This window comes from Canis aureus, chromosome 1, assembly GCF_053574225.1.
Source record: "Canis aureus isolate CA01 chromosome 1, VMU_Caureus_v.1.0, whole genome shotgun sequence".
Lineage (NCBI taxonomy): Eukaryota > Metazoa > Chordata > Mammalia > Carnivora > Canidae > Canis > Canis aureus.
This window is the reverse complement of record NC_135611.1, coordinates 8,142,707-8,158,477: the sequence shown is the minus strand read 5'-3', so window position 1 is coordinate 8,158,477 and position 15,771 is coordinate 8,142,707. Positions and strand designations below refer to the sequence as shown.

Genomic DNA, 15,771 nt, shown 5'->3' with positions numbered 1-15,771 from the left:
GCTAAGACAACTCTTCTAACACCAGCAGGTTTGTGAATTAAAGCTCCAGGAGGATATGAAACGTGTGTCTTATTTAATGTTTCCTTAATGAGCAGCAGTGTACCTAGGATGTGATTAATTGAATAATTCTTTGCTGAATAAATTAACAAATGTACCCACATGTGAGATTACAGATGACTTTCTATCATCAGAAACAGAATTTAAAGTAAGGATAGAATATGCCAGTTCTAATGCTTGTGAACATTTTGATTAGCAGTATTATTTTGCTGTATTATATGCAAAGTTGCATTAAACACACTTGAATTAGGTGAGAGATGGTTCCTTGAAAAAAAAATACAAGAAAATATGAACATGGGTTTCTAAATTAAAGTAAACTTAGTGGTGACTAATAGATTATTTTAATAGATGTTTCCATTCAGCATTAGTATTTATCCAGAAAATCAGTTGTAATGATTCTGAAATTAAAGAAAAATCATAAACTTCAGTATATATATTTAATCCATTCTTACAGGCAACATAATTGTTGAATCAGTAGGTGGTTGGAAGTCAGGAAGACAAAATAAATTTCACTAATGTCTTATATAATTTGTCTAATTTTCATGGCAAGGACTGAATTGTTGCTCAGCCTTAGAATCACCATATTCAAGCAATGTGATTGTAATTGATGACATAATTAGCTTCATTACCAACACAAATTGTCATATTCTGATACAGTGCTTTCTTTTGGATAACAGAGGGTTATTTCAGCCTAAACAAAGTAGTTGAATGATGGAATGGAATGCCAAGTTGACTTATGTAAGGTCTAACTGAACTAGCCATGAAACATGAGAATATCATTTCCTATTTTTCAACCTCTAGTGAAATCAAATATACTATACTAAATTGCCTACTTTAGACAATGAGATAGTTTATTATGACAACTAAGACTAGGTGCATGGCTGTCAGACTGTCCTTAGATACAAGTCTTAATGCTTAATCAAAACCCAAGCTCCTGTTATTCAACCTGTATACTTTCCTGACTTTGCTGTGTAATGAACAATTATGTATTTCTTGGAAAATAAAGATAAGCCAAAGTCCACAAAAGAAAATATGTTTGCTTGGAGTGTGTAAGGGGTATAATGGTGAAAAATAGAAGCTACAAGGATGAGAACCACCAGAAAAGCATGTATATATTCATAGACATCTATGCTCTTATTTCTTATTCATATTTATCTTCTCTGGTTTTCTTCATCGATTTTTTAATTTTTTTAAAATATTTTATTTATTCATGAGAGACAGAGAGAGAGAGAGAGGCAGAGACACGAGGCAGAGGGAGAAGCAGGCTCCATGCAGGGAGCCTGATGTGGGACTCAATCCCAGGTCTCCAGGATCGGCCCAGAGCGCCAAACCACTGAGCCACCCTGGGATCCCCTCTTCATCGATTTTAAAATGTAGATTAGTTTTAAAGTTTTCTTTGAAAAATTTTGCTTCTAGATAAATAGTGTCTAAAAAATCCTTTGAATTTATGCCAGCTAAATGAGGTTTACCTTTGTATTTGTAACACATCTCTACCCCTCATTAAATACATACATATATGTGTATATATGTATAAATATAAATGAATGTGTGTATATTAAACACACGCAGTATATATGTAAGTATATGTAATTATTAGATAAGATATATGACATATAATGAATACATAATAATATATATACACATCTGAATATATATATATATTTATATTCTATGTAATTCAAATAAGTTTTTGTTGAAGGAAGGATAGCTAGAATATTTGTGCCCCCCTCATAAATGGAACTCCACATTTAATAATGAAGTCACTGACACAATCATGACAAAGGGGTTAATGTGGTGGAGGGCATTAATTCCTGGTATTCTTTAGTAGAGTGGTATTTGTAAGAAGCAGATTGCAGCTGAAATTCTCTAAACTAATTTTGTTTTGTCTCCTCCCCCTCTCCTGTAGAGAATGGGCTTTTCTCGTGGAGCCAAGCACTTCGTGTTGTACAACCAAAGACTAAAAGGAATTTCATCTTCAATGGCTCTCAATTTATATTCAGTCCTTTCTGGGAATTCTGCTTGGGAAGACTCACTTTTTAAAAAGAATCCACAGAAATCCTTAAGATTCTATTGCCTTCTGGATGTTCTGGAACTTTGAATCTTGATGTCATGTAACACTTAGTTCTCAAGTGAATTCTTTGTATGGTAAACTCACAGGGTTATTCCTTCACATACGTCATTTTATATGTGGTGAGCTGGAGCTTCCTCAGAAGACCAGTCTGTTTTCCCAATGCTGAATTGCCCAACCACCTCAAAAGTGTTTTCAAGGAAGCCAGTCTTGAGTGTTCAGTTGTCAAACGTGGTATAATGGTTAAAAGCAGCAGTTCTAAAGTCAGATGTCTGCATTCATGTTCTGTACTCAGTAGCTGTATGGCCTTGGGAGACCTAATAATCTTTGTGCCGTCAGTGTCTTCAACTCCAAAATAACTGTTGGATCTGATTGATTTTAAATTTTTTTTTTTTTTTTTTTTTTTTGAGGAGTGGAGGGAGAGGCAGAGAGAGGATCCCAATTAGGCTTCATGCCCAGCACACACAGCCTGACCAGGGCTCGATCTCACAACCCTGATGTCATGGCCTGAGCTGAAGTCAAAAGTCAGATGCTTAATTGACTGAGCCACCCAGGTGCCCTGATACTAATAGATTTTAAAGAGTTTAATAGAATGCCTCGCATATTAGTAGGAGTTCAGTAAGTATCAGCATCTACTACTGCAACTGTGCTTCCACTATTGCTACTACTACTCTACTGTGGTTACTACTATTCCCCCTGCCTCCCCTATTCCTCTCTAACCCCCACCTTCTGCCACTCCTCTTCCTCCTGCCGCTCCTACAATTGCTGCCACTCCTACTCCCCTCCTATTCTTACTCCTCTATTACTACCACTTGTCACCTGCTGTCACCACCACCACAGTTACCATGCAGTTATCATCATCATCAACTGGCATAAGATTTTGCCAGACTTTCATGCCAGAATTGACTTTGCTTCTGTGAGGCTTTCTCATTTACAATGCTTCTCAGTCCCAACTGCAAATAGGAATCAGCTGGGGAAAATTTCATAAAAACATCAATGCCTGAGTCCTAACCCCAGAAAAATTAAATCAGATCTTCTGGGTAGACATATTATGGGGGTGGAGGGCATCCACCATTCACACCACTACAATCACCTGTCCACAGGCTCAGACAAGGTAATGGTGGAATTGCAGCCACATGCCACTTTCTGTCCCTGAATTGAGCAAGGCTGCAGATGTGCGTGCGTCACTGTAGGCTGTGCTTTGACATAGGGGAGAAGTGTCACTGAGCTCTTATGGGCCAGATCTCAGCTGTGATTCATTTTCTTCATTCACTGTTGTGTGTGTTCTGAAACACACAAAATTGGGGGAAAAAGAAGCGTGTAATGAAAATTGTTGAGATTCTGTTCTGAGTGATGCTCCTAAATCTTTTCTACACTCTTTGGTCCAATTATCTTTGTAGATATATTTCCCTCCAGGAAAGAATCAATAGGTGTTCTATCCTGTTTCAGTTTCTTCCAATATTAGTTACATGTTTTCTTCCTATACATAAAAAGTAAGGTTGAGTTGTCCAAACTATTTTTTTTTCATGAGAATCAGTTTTTCTACTCCACAGACACAAATCTGAAGGCATTCATAGGCACCTGCATACATTCAAAGAAGTAGCAGTGTAGTGCCTGTTAGGGCTAAAAGCCAAGTGAAGATGCCAGGATATGTAGAGAGTGGTCACTATGTCACTAGCCACTAGTTCAGTGTTTCCCATCAGATTGGTTCTGCTATTTGTCCTTTTCAAATCTTGCACCTCAGCTCTCCGTTCTTTCTTTATTCAGTCAACACGTATTAGCCAAGGGTTTACTGGGTGACACATTCTGGCTCGATACTCAAGATGAGAAACAAATACACTTTGCCTTCTTCTGGCCCAGTTGGGTGGGCCAGGTCAGACATTGAATGTATAATAATAAGGATGACAAGCGTTGTGAAGGTGGATGTGCACGATGCCACCGAGCACACCTCATCTTAAGTTTTAGAGAAGCAGTCCTGAGGGGGAATGGCATCCATAAACTCTGAGGGGTGTGTAGGAAACAGAGCAAGGAGAAGGGCCAGAGTGCTTCAGCCAGGGCAGTGTGCGAGAGGCCCTGATGTTGGACAGCAAGCTCAAGGAACAGAAAGAAGACGGTGTGATTAAAAGGCTGAGACAAAGGGATCACAGGGCAGAGGGTTTCTAAGTCAGAACATGGTTTCTGACGTGCCAATGGGAAGTTATTGAAGGCTCTTAAGACAGAAGAGATCTGATCAATGAGGCATAGTGGGGACCCTTGCTCTAAGTTCCCATGCTGCTGTCTGTGATGGACAGTTCCCATGCTTATTGTTGCCTCCCAATCTTGGGTGCCCTTATCTGTGGGTCTGCTTTATTCAGTACCCCAGGATCTTGTTCAGCTGGCATGTGAGCATTTCATGCCTTGGCCATCAATCCTCCACAAAGGAGGGAGTTAGTGAAATTTTTCATCCCTCAGTGAAAAAATAATGAGGAATCTCTACATGAGTCTTCAGAAAGCCCTAGAGGGACTGAGTGGCAGTCGCTCCTCAGAGTAGCCTATTTATTAGCTTTCTCCTTTCTCTGGCAACACTTTCTCTGCTGCTGTAATTCCAGGATCATGTCCTAAATAAACTGCCTGCATGAACATCTTTATCTCAATGTTTTCTACTTGAGGAACTGAAATGAAAAGGGTTAGGACTAGAAGTCCTACCAAAATGCAGACTCCGAGAGCTCCAGCGATTGAATTATTCACTGGTTGTATGGCATCAAGAATTATTGCTGCTTCCAATGGTGAGTGGGGTGGTGTTAATCCCTAGCATCACAATTATTCAGTTCCCCTCTGTGGATTGGGGTGAGGTAAAGGTTGGAGTAGAACTGCTCACTTATGCAGTAACTCTTATGCTTCAGCACAATGTGAGGGCAATGGTAATTATATAGACTGTGGAATTGACTAGCATTTGTTAATTTCTTTAGAACAATAATGAAAGCAAATAATAGGCTCAGTTCAACAGCTATCACTTAGGGCACGCATGGAAAACTGGAAGGCTTCATATCCATAGGACAGACTGTATTAAAAATTGAACAGGAGATGAAAATCTAAAGGAGATAGAATGTACAGCCTGGTAGATCTCTAATGCACGAGTAAAAGTCCTAATGATAAAGTAAAAGGAGCCTGACACATGCGGTGGGGCCTTTTGGTGGACTCATGATAACCTTGAACCCCCAAGTTCTCATGAACCTTCCAGACAGGTAGACGTGGCTCTCTCATGCTTGTTAAAAGGGAGAGGCCTCCCAATGTAGAACACAATGGCAAAGACCTCTTGTTTTTTTTTTTTATAAATATTATTTATTTATTCATGAGAGACACACAGAGAGAGGCAGAGACACAGACAGAGGGAGAAGGAGGCTCCCCATGGGGAGCCTGATCACGTCCTGAGCCAAAGGCAGACCCTCAACCACTGAGCCACCCAGACGCCCTGGCAAAGATCTCTTGAAGACTTCCTGAAATACCATGTGGATGGCCCTTTCAAGGTTTTTATACAATAATGGTCTACAGTTATAGACGTGTCTTAGAAAATCATTACGGAGTGGGTTGAAAGGCTCAGGACAAGAATGGATTTATTACATGGGTTGAGAAATGCCAATTAGTAGTATTTCCTGGGAATATTCAGAAGACACTCCTTTCATTAGAGGAGTGAGGAGTACTCATGTGAGTGAGTTATCGGAAACACTGAGAAGCTCAGTGGTGGTTGTTCTCCATAGGTTTTGGTTACCTAGGGCATGAGTGGTTTTGTGTCATGCAAGGGGAGAGGTAGGGCAGATATTGCTGATGTGCTGTCCCAGATCCCTCATACCTTCATTCATCTGTAGCACAGTATTTCACCCATCATGCTGACAGCTTCCAAATCTCTAGCATCTGCATCTCTGTATTTCTGCCTGACAGCTGCCTTAGGTGACAGGAAAGTAGTCCAGGTGAATGGCAGTAGCGGGTTAGACTAGGATTGTGGCATGGGCCAATTTGAGAGATAGAACCTATGGTACAAATTTGTGTGAATATGGGGAAAGGATTTATTTTGATTAATTTTATATCTGCAATAGTTGCCTCTTTTCCTACCTTGGAACCCATGTCTGTAACCCCAGTGGCTCTTAGCATTGGCTTTTCTAATATTTTGGGGGAAGGGCATTTTGCCTCTGAACATGTGTCCATTTCAGGAATTTTGTGATTTATTTCCAGATTTCTCTTGAAATCAACTATCATGTGTGCTTAGATCTCCACATATTATCACTTATCAGTTTTCAATTATGTTTCACTTGCCTTTTAAAAAAAGATTTATTTATATATTTGAGAGAGAGAGAAAGAAAGAGAGAGACAGAGAGAGAGAGACAGAGAGAATGAGAGAGAGACAGAGAGAGAGAGAGAGAATGAGAGAGAGACAGAGAGAGAGAGAGCCCGCACACGATGGGGAGAGACAAAGGGAGAGGAAGAGAGAGTCTCAGGCAGACTCCTCGCTGAGCATAGAGCCCAACATGGGGCTTGATCTTACCACCCTGAGATCATGAACTGAGCCAAAAACCAAGAGTCGGACAATCAATTGTGCCACCCAGGTGCCCCTTCACTTGCCTTTTTAAACATCTTGTAATTGCTTCCTGCTTAGCCCATTCTCCTGTTTAACTCTGGTGGTCCTTTCTTGCTTTCCAGTCTGGCTCCTCATGATCAGTCATCCCTGATCTAAATGAACTCATGCTCAGGATAAGTAACAGATTATCATCAATTATATTTCTACCAGTCTAAAGAAATTCCCCCATCATGTTGCCCTACTCACACAATTATTCAGAGCTGTTGACATACTGGTGTGATGTAGGGATATATTATTTTCCTTAAAACTCACTGCTCTGGGAGGATGTTGAATGTTATTTTTCTCTAACATGAAAGAGATGGCTTGAGTGCTTTGGAAGAACTATAGTATAACCCTGCCTCCCTTTTCTCTTAAATTCCTCCTGTCTGCTGGAGTGGGTAAGCCTTATGTTTGGCTGAGAACACAATTCCCTCTTTCAACTTTCACAACATCATGGCAACTCTGTCTCCTTACATCTGGTGCATAAAACATATAGTTCTGGCTCTTTACCACATCCCAAAATATCTGCTCTTCGGAGCCCCTGTTAGTGAATTTAGAAAGGATTGACGACAAGCCAGGATCTGGAAAAATCTTACCTCAGATCTCTAATATTTGCAAAGAACTATATCTTTAAGTCAGTCAGTAATGCACATGTAAAGAATGATATAAATAATGATTGAGGGAGAAATGTTATAAGTATCTGAAGATGCACCATTATACTATTTCTGTGGCAGAGAAACCTAGCTATTAGAAAAATCCACATCACCTTCTTTCTGGCCACATGGCTAGACTACATTTTGTGGTTTCCCAGGAAGTTAGAAATGGCATGTGACGGAGTTCTAAACAGTCGAGTTGTGGGTAAATATGATCCCTACCTCAAGTTCTGGCTAGATCTTCTATTGAGACCATCTGTACCCTTTTGGCGGGCTGGAATGGAAACCACTGCCACAGTCACCTTGGAAGCAATGTGCTGGAGACCCTTTGTCTTCCTGGTCTCTGAATGACAGTACTGAGGAGGCCTGCCTCCCATCTGTGAGCAAGAAGCAAACTTTGTGCTTAAGCCATTAACATTGTGATAGCCAATAGCTTACCTGATTAATATCCTACAAAAATTAATTAAAACTAAAAACAGAAGAGTTTATTTCAGTCTGTATATTCTCAATTATATGTTTTGGAAGATGTGGATTTTGATTGGATATTGAAAGACGGGGTGGGATTTTCATCAGTGGAGGTCAGGGTGGATATTCAAGGTATATGACAAGATAAAGCTAAAATCAAGGAGACATTTGTGAGCAAATCAATTTGAGCAAAGAAGGAAGATTTTTAAGAATAGCTCAAAGCACGACTGGATGATAGTATTGAGCTAGATTGTGAAAGGCCTTTAATGTCTGGATAAATATTTTGATTTGATGAGTTTTGGCAGTATATGTATATGGAAAAAGCTAAGCATTGTGCGTATTGACATAATAAAGTAATATGCTAAGAAGATTAATACTGTGAACATAGTTTGAGGCCAACATGAACTAAATGGCTTTTCTAGCTTTGAAGATAACTCTTGCTTTTCAATTAATCAGATTTAAATCCTGAGGATTTTCTTCTGTTTTGTAAATAAAAATTAAAAGGCAGAAACAAGCAGTTTGAATGACCTCTCCACACGACTAAGGATTTGCCTAATTATTTTTATGAAAGGATGGATGTGTATTCTTCAGAACTAGGGTTGCTTGACCAGCATTTGTAATGGTCCTTTTACTCACCGTGGTATCAGCCTGATGGGAAGGAAAGACATTACATGAATAATTACATAATTACAGTTGTAACTAAGTGCTTGCAAGGAGGGTGACAAGGAGGCATGACTATATAGCATGGGATAGGGTGGTATTTGGGAGAGCTTCCCTGACCAGTAGAAGAAATTGCGGTCAAAGCAGGACATTGATTCTTCCTGAGATCATCAATTGTTTTATAAGGTCATGAGGTCGAATAGAGGTGGGGGTGGGGGATGTCAAAAGGGTTGGCCATACACACGGGCAGGTGGCACAGGATGCAGGAAATACGAAACCACAGATAGATCAAGAGGAAACGAGCAATCAATAACTCCCTGGCTCTTTGAACGTTCTGTAGTGTGGAGAAGGAGAGCATAATGGGTGGGACCAGAAATCGTATAAGTCAGTTTCAGGTATAACTATTTAAATCCATTAGAGCCTCCCTATTTGGGAAACTGCTCAGACAGTGGTTACAGAAATGGGATAAATAGCACTACTGTCCTCAGTGAGGTACTTAGAGCTATTTAAAAATGTTTATTATCAGGCTGCCTTTAAAGTCACTAGGAAAAAATAGTTCTTGTCTCAGACTAATGCATCTTACCTTCGTTTCCTTTTCAATCCCTCCCCTCGGTTTAGCTGAAGACTCCATTTCCTCACTGTAATTCTCACATTATTCATAGTTGATTCTCCTTAAAATAGGTTGTTTTTTAGCACGATCATCTAGAAGCAATTTAAACAAAAAGCATTTGTATATAAGCCCAGTTCTCTGATTTCCAAAGACTTTCAAAATGATTAATGTTGGCTAGTTAAATATTGCACTGGTCAGATAAGACAAGTAAAGTCGCTGGAACAGCAAATAAACATCAAACTCTAATTCTGACAGGAAGGAAATGGGATTCCAGCAGCCCCCACCCCCAGCAAACCAGAATCTCAGGTGATATGCCATGTGATTTTATGCCAACACCTTTCCTCAGTATAATTCATTGATTACATGGGTCCTGTCTATGCTTTGTTTAATGAATAAAAAGCAAGACAGACTTAGGCTGTTTGCCATGTTTATTAAGTCATTTATTAATATGTTTTGGATGCCTACTTTGTGTTAGGCATGGTGATGGGTTTTGGGTGACCTACAGTGGAAAGGTAGCCGTAGTCCCTTTTCCCCTGGAAGTTCTGTGAGAGGGAGAAAACAGATGCTACATAAGAATTGATGACGACCTGGGACATGTGTTATAATGGGGGTGTGCAGGGCGGCAGGCAGGCATACAGCAAGGAACCTATGCTAATCAATAAGCTAGTTACGTTCTCCCTGAGAAACCCAGGTTTAAGTTCCGACCTAGAGGAACAGTGAAATTTGCCAGAAGAAGGTGAAGGAAGAGGAGTGTTCTTGGCAGAAAGAAGATCACTGGCAAAGAGCACAAACAGCTTAGCAAGATGCAGGAAGTGAAAGAATTCTGATACATTTTGCGAATAAAATATGTGATAGGGTATCCAGAAATGAGTCTGGAAATGAAACTAGAGGCACAGACCATATAGTAAACCCGGGACCTTATGTTGGATGTTATCCTAATAGCAGTGAGAATCCACTGAGGAGGTTCAAGCAGGGAGGGGCATGATGTTATAGGGTGGGGATGGTGAGATGGGGAGGCTGGGTGAGCAGTGATTGTAGTAATACATGCGAGAGATGGTGGGTGTGAGCCCTGGGTGGCAGCAACTAGAAAAAAGCGAGGGCCGTGATGTGTATAAAAACGTGTGTTAGAGGTTATAAAGCTTCTAGATGGCAAGCCTAGAACTGTGCTCTATTGACTCCTGACCTCTGATGCTGTACCTGACTCATGCTATGTTACCATTTGTCCATTAGTCTTCAGTATTTTTAAATGTATGCAATAGATTGCTTAAAATAGTGATCTCTTAGGGTACAAAGGTAAGGCCGGAGGTTCCAGTGAAGAGTTTTCACACCCTGTGAATTACTAAGAGCACTCATTTGTCTGGGTACTATTTTCAACAATACTGCCCTAAAACAACTTTCTTATCTTTTAAGGATATACGAATGTTTCTATAGAAGTTGAAGTAAACTAGCAGGTGAGAATGTCAATATTTCAAATTTTTGTATCGCTTGTCACATTTCTCCTTGGGGCAGACTACACACTGAAAGTAGACTTCAGAGAACTAGAAGAGAACATAATATTCTTCAGATGTGAATTTATTAGCATCTCTCTGGGGGACAGAAGACACCCACAAAGCAGTCCTTTCATGTGGTGGGCTGTTTTTTACTAGTTTTTGGTATAGAAACATGCATACGTTTTCTCTTTTCAGGAGGAGGTTGTTGACCAGAGTGTTGAGGAGGCCTGGTTCTTGGTGGTATTAAAAAATTTAGTCATAAGAATTCAAGTGATCAGTTCAACATTTGCAGATACTTTATTTTTTAAGCTTTATTTATTTATTTATTTATTTATTTGAGAGAGAGAGAGAGAGAAAACGAGTGGGAGGAGGGGCAGAGGGAGAGAATTCTCAAGCGGACTCCCCACCGAGCATGGAGCCTGATGCAGGGCTCAATCCCAGAAACTTAAGATCATGACCTGAGCCAAAATCAAGAGTTGGACACTTAACTGACTAGCTAAGCCACCCAGACATACCAACATTCGGATGCTATATAGGTCTATTAAAAAAAAAAAAGATGAATATCCCCTACATGTTAGTTTTTCTATTGTGAAAACATCACTAAGAATTATTTTACCTCTTTTAATTAAGTGCGTTTAGCATCATCTGAGTATTGTAATGATTCTGATTTGCCTGTTGTAGGCTAATGCTGTTTTATACTAACAGTGTTAAATAGGACATTGGGTTCTCCTTGTTTTTCAATTACCCCAAAGACCAGGGTTATAAGTTAGCAGAGGCTTTAGGTCCTATAAAGTGCCGGTGAAGGAGGTCAAGGTCCATATCTCCAAATGCCTCCTGACTAGTTCTGTGTTTAATTAAAGCTAGTAGGCTTGGTAAAAGTAGGATCTTTACCAAGTAGGACCCAACACAATAAGCCGAGCACTGGGAAGAGGGTAGTAAACACCATTTGAGAGGAGAATCCCAAGTACAAATACTGTTAGCATGCATTTCTTTTTAATTTTGCATCGCTTTGATATTCTAAACTAAATATATCCAAAATGTAAATGTTTAAAGATTCTTACATTCTGCCTCAATTTATTCCCTCAACACTCTTTGAGAAGTAAATGGGCAGAAAGATGGATGGGCGGATAAATTAAAAGGCTAATTTCACTTGGGAGAGGTTGTTTAATATAGGTTCATCATTTAAAATAATTTTACTGTATGTTTTTCAGTAAGAAGTGAATCTTTCTAATATCCAAGGTGAAATTTCCAATGAATTCGATGAAATATAACAAAACAGTAGAACTTTTTATTTTATTTTATTTTTAAAGATTTCATTTATTTATTTTAGAGAGGGAGAGGGCATGAGCAGGGGAGAGGCTGAGGGAGAGAGAATCTGAAGCAGACTGTACATGCTCAATGTGGAGCCTGACCCAGGCTCAATCCTATGACCAGGAGATCACAACCTGAACTGAAACCAGCAGTCAAATGCTTAACCAACTGAGCCACCCAGGCACCCCGAGAATATTTTATTCATTTTTTATTTTTTAAAAAGATTTTATTTATTTATTCATGAAAGACACAGAGAGGCAGAGACATAGAAAGAGAGAGAAGCAGGCTCCCTTTGAAGAACCCAATGCGGGACTTGATCCCGGATCCTGGCATCAGGACCGGAGCCGAAGGCAGAAGCTCAACCACTGAGCCATCCAGGCCTCCCCCCAAGAATATTTTAAATTGAAGAAGATCCAGTATTGGGTCTGAAATGAATTAATATTATCAAGAGAATTCTGTTATGGATCCAAATCATATGCATCTTGCTTCATAGTTGATGTGTTAGTCTATTCTGAGAAGTCAGGGTTCTAAATTGTTAACAATTATTACAGTTAAACTCCAAGTTCAGAATTTTGAGAAATAGCTTTATAATTGATACATAGCTATATTTTTTCCTCTCTTCAAATTTTTATTTGAATTCCAGTTAGTTAACATAGAATGTAATAATAGTAGTTTCAAGGGTAGAATTTAGTGATTCATCACTTACACACAATACCTAGTGCTCATCACAAGTGCCCTCTTTCATCCCCATCCTCCTTCTAGCCCATCACCCACCCACCTCCCTCCATCAACCTTCAGTTTGTTCTCTATCATTAAGAGTCTTTTATGGTTTGTTTCTCTCTCTCTTTTTTCATTTCACCCTCCCCATATGTTCATCTGTTTTCTTTGTTAAATTCTACATAAGAGTGAGATCACATGGTATTTGTCATTCTCTGACTGAGTTATTTCACTTAGCATAATACCCTCTAGCTCCATCCATGTCATGGCAAATGGCAAGATTTCATTCTTTTTGATGGCTGAGTAATATTCCAGTGTGTGTGAGTGTGTGTGTGTATGTGTACACTCCATATCTTCTCTATCCATTCATCAGTTGATGGACATTTAGGCTTTCTCCACAGTTTGGCTATTGTTGATAATGCTGCTATCAACATTGAGGTACATGGATTCCTTCAAATCGGTATACTTATACCCTTTGGGTAAATACTTTGTGGTGCAGTTGCTGGGCCATAGGGTAACTCTATTTTTAACTTTTTTGAGGAACTTCCATACTGCTGTCCAGAGTGGCTGTACTAGTTTGCATTCCCAAGTGTAAGAGGGTTCCTCTTTCTCCACATCCTTACCAACATCTGTTGTTTCCTTTTGTTAATCTTGGCCATTCTGACAGGTGTGAGGAGATATCTCACTGTAGATACACAGCTACATTTTGACCTTACGTATTTGTCACTTTACATGTTGTTAAATTTCCTGTTAGACTTCCTCAAAAACAGTCCTCTTGACCAGCCTCCTCACATTACTGGTAGCAAAAAAAGAGAACTTCTCCTGAGTTCTTTCTGGTCAGCATCCTGGCTGTCTTCAGATTTGGTGGGTATCTGAAGCATGTGCCAAACTGAATTCTTGTGTTACATCTGTCTGTAATCCTCTATCTCTTGATTTTCTTGTTTTCTCGTTTCACATTCAGTCCAAAAGCAGACCCTGGTGACTCTGACTCTCCCTCATGGTACATCCTGAAATCAATGCCTTCTCACTATAGCCACAGCCACCAGCCTTGCTTAAGACACCATCATCTAATGAAGCTACCTTCTAACAGGTCTCTCTGCTTCTATTCTCATGCTTTTCCATGTCCTACTGACAGTCTCATCTTGGTGATCATATGTCACCCTTTTATGGGCACATCATGTCACTTCCCTACTGAAAACCCTCCAAGAAATTCCCATCCATATTTTAGGCTCTAAGGTATCTGCACAAGTAGAATGTCACTTCAAAAAAAGCCAGTTATTTGGTTGCTGTTATTTGATTATTTGGTTACTGTTGTATCCTCAACGCTCAGCATAATACCTTACACACAGCAGGGACTCAGTAAGTGCTTGTCAACTGGACGAGTGTGTCAGTGAATAAGTGAATGCATGTTCCATAGAGTCAGTGAAACCATCACTTGGTCTAAGGATTCCAGACCCCTCTTTATCACAAGGGAAAATTTCCTGTTTCGTGATACTATCCAAGTTAGGAGTAACTTTAAGTAACTTCTCTATATAAATTTGAATTGTACTTTTTCTCCTAAATGAGTAATTCTGTCTTAAAACTTGTGGTTGAACACCAATCCCAGGAGGGAGCAATGAGAGGATCTGTGTTTGAAGCTGGGTTTCCAGAGTCAGGTTGATGATGGAGGCGGTTCTGATCTGAGTGGGAGAGTTCTTGTCCCCACATGGTAGGGGCCCTGGGCCTGTCTTGGGTGTCCGAGGAGCTGGTAAGAAAGGTCATGGCTGCGGAGAGAAAACAGGTAGCAATTTAGAGAAAGTTGTTCTGGAAGGTGGAGTCTGGAAAGATCCCATGAAGGGGAAATGGGGATGGGAAGAAGCCTTTTAGGGATCCAAGCGATGAGCACCTGGGTGAACAGTAAGTCTTGATGGTGCTGAGTGGTTTCTGGCCTCTGAAAAACTAACTAGGTTGTCAAACAGCAGCACAATGAAAGCATGTTTTTTTTTTTTTTTTTTTGAAAGCATGTTTTTGATGAAGGTGAGAATTAAAATGATAAGACACACCCATGCTGGTCCAAAAAGAAAGAAGGAAGAGAAAAGAAATGTAGGAGCCTTATTTTATTTTATTTTATTTTATTTTATTTTATTTTATTTTATTTTATTTTTCTTACTTAAGAAAGATTCTAGTTTTCAATACTGTGATTTCATGATGTCTATTAATATTACTAAGTAAATACCAGACAACATCTCACTCACGCCTCCAACACTGCCTCTTTTGTCAAAGGCGAACTGCTGTTAAAATTTATGGTCACCTATAGTTTACTTGGTGTTCGTGCCCATATTATACCTGGAAAAGGTTTGGCTAGTTTCTTCTTTTTAGCAGGCTGGCCAGATGTTTTATGACAAATAGACACAGTTTTTGCAATTACCCACTAAGTATGACATTTAGCAACTAGACAGTTGGCTGCAATCTTTAAAATATGATGCTTGTGGAGAGAACAATATCTGTTAATAATTGAAATGCTTTTCCAAGTTATTAGCTTTCAGTTTTTATTTTCTCTGTGCTTTTTCTACCCATCTATTGAAATTTTCCATCCTCTTATTTTGTCAAACAATAATTTGTAAGAGTTAAATATTTTAACCATTGGCTCTAAAATATTGATAAAATAGCCACATGGACAGTTTAATACCTACTTTAAGGTATGGATAAATTTTTTAGGAAAATATGCTAAAATTTATGTATGCTTTTATTTACAAATATTAGCACATAAGAGGCACATGGATCCTGATAGCCCTCTGATATGGAAGCATTCATACTGCCTTCTCTTTTGAGAAATACAAAAACATACCATAAGCTTCCGTTTTGTTTTCACTCCCCCTCCACTCCACTACCCCATCCTTCTCATAGTTTATCTTCTTGAGTTCTTGGCTCTCTAAACTCAACACATCTTGAGGGTATGTTGGCACCCTCAAAGCAAAAGGTGCCTGGAATGTACGAGGTTAGTCTGTTGGGAGTGCAGCCATTCCATTGGCCATACCTCTTCACTCTCTGGTGGATGTGATGGCACAGCTCAATTCTCTGGGGAGGGAGTAATCTAGCCTGGTGATCTTGGATGACCTTGGGAAAACTGGGTGGGGGTGGGCATCTTCCTCTATCCCTTGGAGAACATC

General features: G+C 39.6%; 1 long non-coding RNA gene across 4 annotated transcripts in view; it reads right to left on the bottom strand.

Moving 5' to 3' along the window:
- Positions 1–6,508: 6,508 nt before the first annotated feature.
- Positions 6,509–15,771, bottom strand: part of LOC144304735 (uncharacterized) — a 30,446-nt gene continuing 21,183 nt past the window's right edge. Inside the window, exons 4-7 of one of the 4 annotated variants that reach the window (XR_013371789.1) lie at positions 14,172–14,385; positions 9,078–9,196; positions 7,592–7,746; positions 6,512–6,844 (exon numbers count right to left, since the gene is read on the bottom strand). This is a non-coding gene — a long non-coding RNA (uncharacterized LOC144304735). Of the gene's footprint in view, positions 7,747–9,077; positions 9,197–12,100; positions 14,386–15,771 lie in introns of those variants that run through there. The other 3 variants (XR_013371757.1, XR_013371751.1, XR_013371725.1) reach the window with 3 other exon arrangements.